Genomic DNA, 5,205 nt, shown 5'->3' on the forward strand with positions numbered 1-5,205 from the left:
TTGGTAGGACTAGTCCTTCCAAGGAAGGATCCTTCAGAGGCTAGGCCAGACTCCTCCTGAGCATTCGGAGAGCATGTACATTGGAACAGGCTAGCAAGTGCACGTCATTGCGTGCTTGCGTCATCGAAAATGTTTCGCCGCCTTCACTTCCGCGCTGCATTTCAAAACACTGGACAAAATGTCAATGCGAAATGGATGTGGAACTGTGAAGTTCAATTTTTTGTTGAGAAGGTGAATCAGCGTCAGTCTGCTTGCAGGAGGAGAATATTCTGTCGGCAACTTCGCCAACGCGTGCTAAGGTAGGCAACGTTACCGACACTGATAGGCTTTAATGTAAGCAATGGTCGTTTTCTTATTTATCCCATGTCAATAAAATTAAAAAATCGTGGGAGTTCATGTTTGTAGTTGTCATAACACTTAACTGGTAAGGAGAATTGGTAAGGAGAATTGCATTAATTAATTAATTAATCTTAATTACATTAAGCTTACAGTAGTTGTTTACGATAGCTTGTAGTTTACTGCATGTAACATTAGCTCATTGTCCAGTAGCTTCTAGCTTTCAAACAAATGCAGTGCAAAATATGATCAGCAACTACAAGGTAAACACTACCAGTTAATGACCTACCACAGGCAGTATGATATGCAGTAAACTGCAAGTGAGAAAGGTTAAATAGTACTATAGACACACAAGCTACAAGGCTACATCCAACATATGAAAAGTCATAACAACACCATTGATAAACACCCACTAACACAGTAAAGGTAGCTAGGTGTAAGTGTGTTAAATGGTCAACAGTTGTCAGTTAAGACCATCATGAAGACCACTACACAGTTACATTAAGTACTTTAACATTACAGTATGCTTAAATATATTTGTGATACAATTCTAATCTTACCAGGACAGGTTGGATAACTACTGGACTAACCTAAAGCTTTCTCCTTCTGTCTGCAGTCTGGAAACACCATCATCAGCAGCTGAGTCTGGTCATCGCTTCATGTTGAATATACTTGTGTACAGTATATAGTAATGTTTGAATAAATGTTATAATAAAAGATACGTTTCGTTAATGTCTTTTTAGAGCTTCTATACCTTACAAGTTATTGAAACAGGTACCATCTGAATATAATTATTCAGTTAGAAATAGACATTGAAAAACAGTTTATATTATATACACACCCAAAAACGTAATGACACAGACAAACCAGTTAATTTAATGCATTTATTTTCAGAATGCCAATCTCTAAAAGGCTTTAGCAAATAATCTAGCTATTCATCTCTCTTTGGCCTCTTGTCTCCCTGCTTGTCTTTTGCTTTCCCATCCTTAATGACAGCCTCAGTTTGTCCCTGTTAAAAGACAGCAAACACAAGAAAAATATGTTTACCATTATGAATGCTATAACGTAACGTTATATTGAACGTTATACTTTTTACATGGGAAGTTACTCATAGCTACATTTTAGCCTTCATGTAACGTTGATAGTGAAGTAAATAAGTTGCAGCGTTACCTACCACCCTGCAGCTACAACTGGTAAACACACACATTTCTAAATCTCTGCTAACGTTACGCATATAGGAGTAACAACATATAAAAGAGATGAAAATGCCACCGGACATTAAACTTTAAAAACACAAATGGCACAAAAGACCGCTAGCTAGCTAACAGCCTAATGTTAATGATAGGGTCAGTTAGCTTAACGTTAGCTCGGGTGTATCTACCTAATTATTAAAGCAATCCGTACCAGCATTAAAGCGTTAAGCTTTACATTGATTTAAAACATTAACGGTGATAACATATGTACGGCAAACACTAAAGATACTTACATTTAAATGATTATTTCGCCGTCAGCGATACCGCTCCAACTCCCGCTTAGGTCCGCCATTTAATTTTTTTAAACAAGCCGGCAAAGCCGCGCGCAAGGGATTGTGGGTGATATGGGAGCGCGAAGGATACACATATGCATCCTTTGCCGTCTATGGGGATTTCTCCGAACGAAGGACTCAGTCCTTGGTGGGATTCGGAGGATCCTCGACATTGGAACGGTCCTTCGACGGACATCGATGACGTAGCATCCTCCAAATTCTGGCTTCGAAGGATCCTTCCTTGACATTGAGAAACAGCTTGAGTCTCTAACGTTAGTTTACCTGCACTGAGGCTGAGCTGTCACTCAAACCTTCCCCTTAACTCTCATTAGCCAATGGGGACGCACCCCTGTAAGACCCGCCCATGCGAGATGTTTGTGTCAGAATTGCAAGCAAAAACTCAGGGAGCGCAAACGAGAAAGCTGGGAGCATGACTGCAAACGTGATGGAGAGAGCAAAAGACTGATCATTGAGAAAGAAGCAGAGGGAACTGTAAACAAAAGGACATAATATCAAACAAATAAAAGACCAATAGTTTACAACTACATAAATGTTTTGTTTGCAAGTTTTAAGTTTTACCTTTGAGGTGACAGTTTTTTTGCTTGAGTTAGTGTTTTTTGTTTGATACTTCAGAAGTTTTGCTTGGAATTAAAGTCACAAAACTAATCCCATATGCCAGCAAGCTACACACTGAAAATGTCAAGTTTTGAAGAAACTTTTGGATGGTGCAACAAGGCAGGCTTACTTGGTTCTTTCGGGGAATGATTGTAAAGATTAACAAAGAATATGTTTACAGCATTTCCTCTCTAACTGGGAGGTTTTGGGACTGATTGGTGGGATTGCTGTGGACAAAGTACACACGGAGATACACTGGTAAGAGCCAATGAGGTTTAACCATGTATCCAGCTAACTGAAATAGCTCACGTTACTGTATTGTGTCAACAGTTAACTTCATTTAATATTGTTTGTGCCGGTTTTTTTTGCGGGTTGCAAATGTTCCACCAAAACAAGTTTCTTCCCGAGACTATTTAGTCGCTGCGTCCGGAGCTTAGCGCCGCCCAAGACAATTGTGATTGGTTTAAAGACATATACACAACCCAGAGCGTTTTTTTTCTCCTATCCCAGAATTTATCTGTGGTGTAGCCAGACCTTACTCCACAGTGCTGTGGAGATAGAGCTGGCAATAAGAGACTAGGCCAGGCATTCTCTAAGAGGAGGGGTGCAAGATTATGAATCATTTTGAACATCAGGCATGCATCAGAGGAAAATAATAAGTTAGGGAATTGTATTTTTTCAGGATATTACAATGATGGCTTTTTCTCTCTTAAGTAAGAGTTGCCAGTTAACATAAACCAGGCAGCAGTTACATTGCATGCGAGATGTATTTGGCAATACAAGTTAATAAAGGCACTACCTCTTCCACTAGGAACTCTTTACATCAGGGCGAAGCTGGTTTTATCAACCTTGACGAAGGGCCCCCTACTGAAGCTGCAGTTAAAAATACTGACATTTGATTATGCTGTACGTGTATTTGAAATGAACCCATACTCCAATACAGCTATCCAGAAATCATCCTCTGTCTGATGTGAAAATATAATAGAGACATGACGTCTGGACTCCGTTCCACTGCTTCTGTAACACAATACAATTTCTCATTCAGCATTTCTTTCATCAGTCCTTGTGAAAAGAAATCCTGTTCCTGTGTACCACAGCTTCACATTCCATATTCTGAGACAAGTCAGCACCCACTACAGCAGTTGCTATAAGAAATCCAAATCCAATTATTACTTTGTCAGCACAGAAAAACTACAGCTCCCATGAAAAAAAACACATTTGTGGCAGCCATGTATGATATGACCTGGGCCATGTTCAGCCCCAACAAAATGTAGCGACACGTTTTTTTTAAACTGAAACAGGGCTGTGTTGAACACCCTGCTGTGTGCGCAAGCGCTCTGCCTTTTTATTACCACGAGTTAACAGACACGTCTCTGCTGATTGGGTATCACCTGTGACACAGCCAATAAACAAGAGACACACCCACCAAACGAGAGAAAACCAATCTCAAAGCCCATTTCTCACCGTTTCACACTGTTCAGAGGAAACATGTCGTTCAACCAGGACACTGTAGCAACACGGTGCACACCGTTTAGACATTGAACGTGCCCCTAGATACAGCGTTCGAGGCGGAGCCCCATTCATTCCTATAAGAGTTGATCGGCGCTGCTTCCGCACTATGGGGCCCATAGAGCAGGCGCACTAGATACCTCCGCCAGCTGAACTGGCTACTTCCGGTTTAGCGCTCAGCTAACTTGAATGGGGATTCAATTATTTAAATCCTGCGGCTCTTCTAGACTTTCCAAATGTTATCGGACCGAATGGATTCAATTCTTATAGTGAAAAAATATTTTGCGGGGGTTGTGAAGCTCAAACTTATTTATCCACTGATTTACAGACATCTCTTTGGCCATGTGAGTGTATGGGAAAAAGTCTTTTTGGGACCCATGGCATCACGTGACAGACACAGAAGTTGTAATTCCACTGTTTGGCTGTTATGTCTAATTGGCTTCAAAGCCAAGCGCACTTCCTGGGGACATGGTAACAGAGTTACTTGCATAAAGTATACAGTTATACTGTATGTACTTATATGTAAATTGTATTTTCCAGCTGTCAAAGTCAACGTTTCACAGAGTTAATCTGTGAATTAAATCAGTTTGGGTCTAATCGCATGCCTTCATGGTGGGGCTCTTGTTTTATTTAGTAATGATGATGATTGATTATTGTAATATTGATTCTCCTTTATTGGCAGATGATACTCAAAAGCAGGCTGTGTGGCATCCAACCTCTCTAGCACAACTTCTTCCTTTTCCTTTTCATTTATTTTTATTTTTAATTTTAGATTTCTTTATTTAAAAGGGACAATGCACATTAATCAACATGAGCACAGAGTCCAACATGTAAATGTGCCAGATTTAGCCATGCAGTCCCATTTTCATCTGCAGTCCCTTGGCAGGTTGGTGGCTTGAAACATTAGATAAGCTATAAGAATACAACACATAAGCATAAAACAAGAACACATAAGCATAGACAAGTAAAAATACACAACCCCAATACACAACAGATGTGATGTTCCTACGTTCTCGGTATGGTATTCCATGTATGGGCTGCTCGAAAGTACACTCTGAATATGTTGTTTCTCACACAGACTTTAGTGTAAATGACACCCCTCTCACTTCCTGCTCTTACTATCTCCTCCTGACTTCCCCTCTTTCTTCCCTATACCTCATCTCTCTCTCTCTCTCTCTCTCTCTCTCGTGCCGTGATATTTCTCTTCTATTTAAAGGCCA

The 5,205-nt window shown here is 40.3% G+C and overlaps 1 long non-coding RNA gene across 1 annotated transcript; it reads right to left on the reverse strand.

Annotated features, from left to right (window-relative positions):
- Positions 1 to 1,206: 1,206 nt before the first annotated feature.
- LOC120573156 lies at positions 1,207 to 2,049 on the reverse strand. The gene is made up of 2 exons (XR_005641651.1): positions 1,823 to 2,049; positions 1,207 to 1,345 (listed from the first exon to the last, which is right to left on the reverse strand). It is a non-coding gene; the product is annotated as an uncharacterized LOC120573156 (long non-coding RNA).
- Positions 2,050 to 5,205: the final 3,156 nt, after the last annotated feature.

The sequence above is a fragment of the Perca fluviatilis genome, chromosome 2 (genome assembly GCF_010015445.1).
Source record: "Perca fluviatilis chromosome 2, GENO_Pfluv_1.0, whole genome shotgun sequence".
NCBI lineage: Eukaryota > Metazoa > Chordata > Actinopteri > Perciformes > Percidae > Perca > Perca fluviatilis.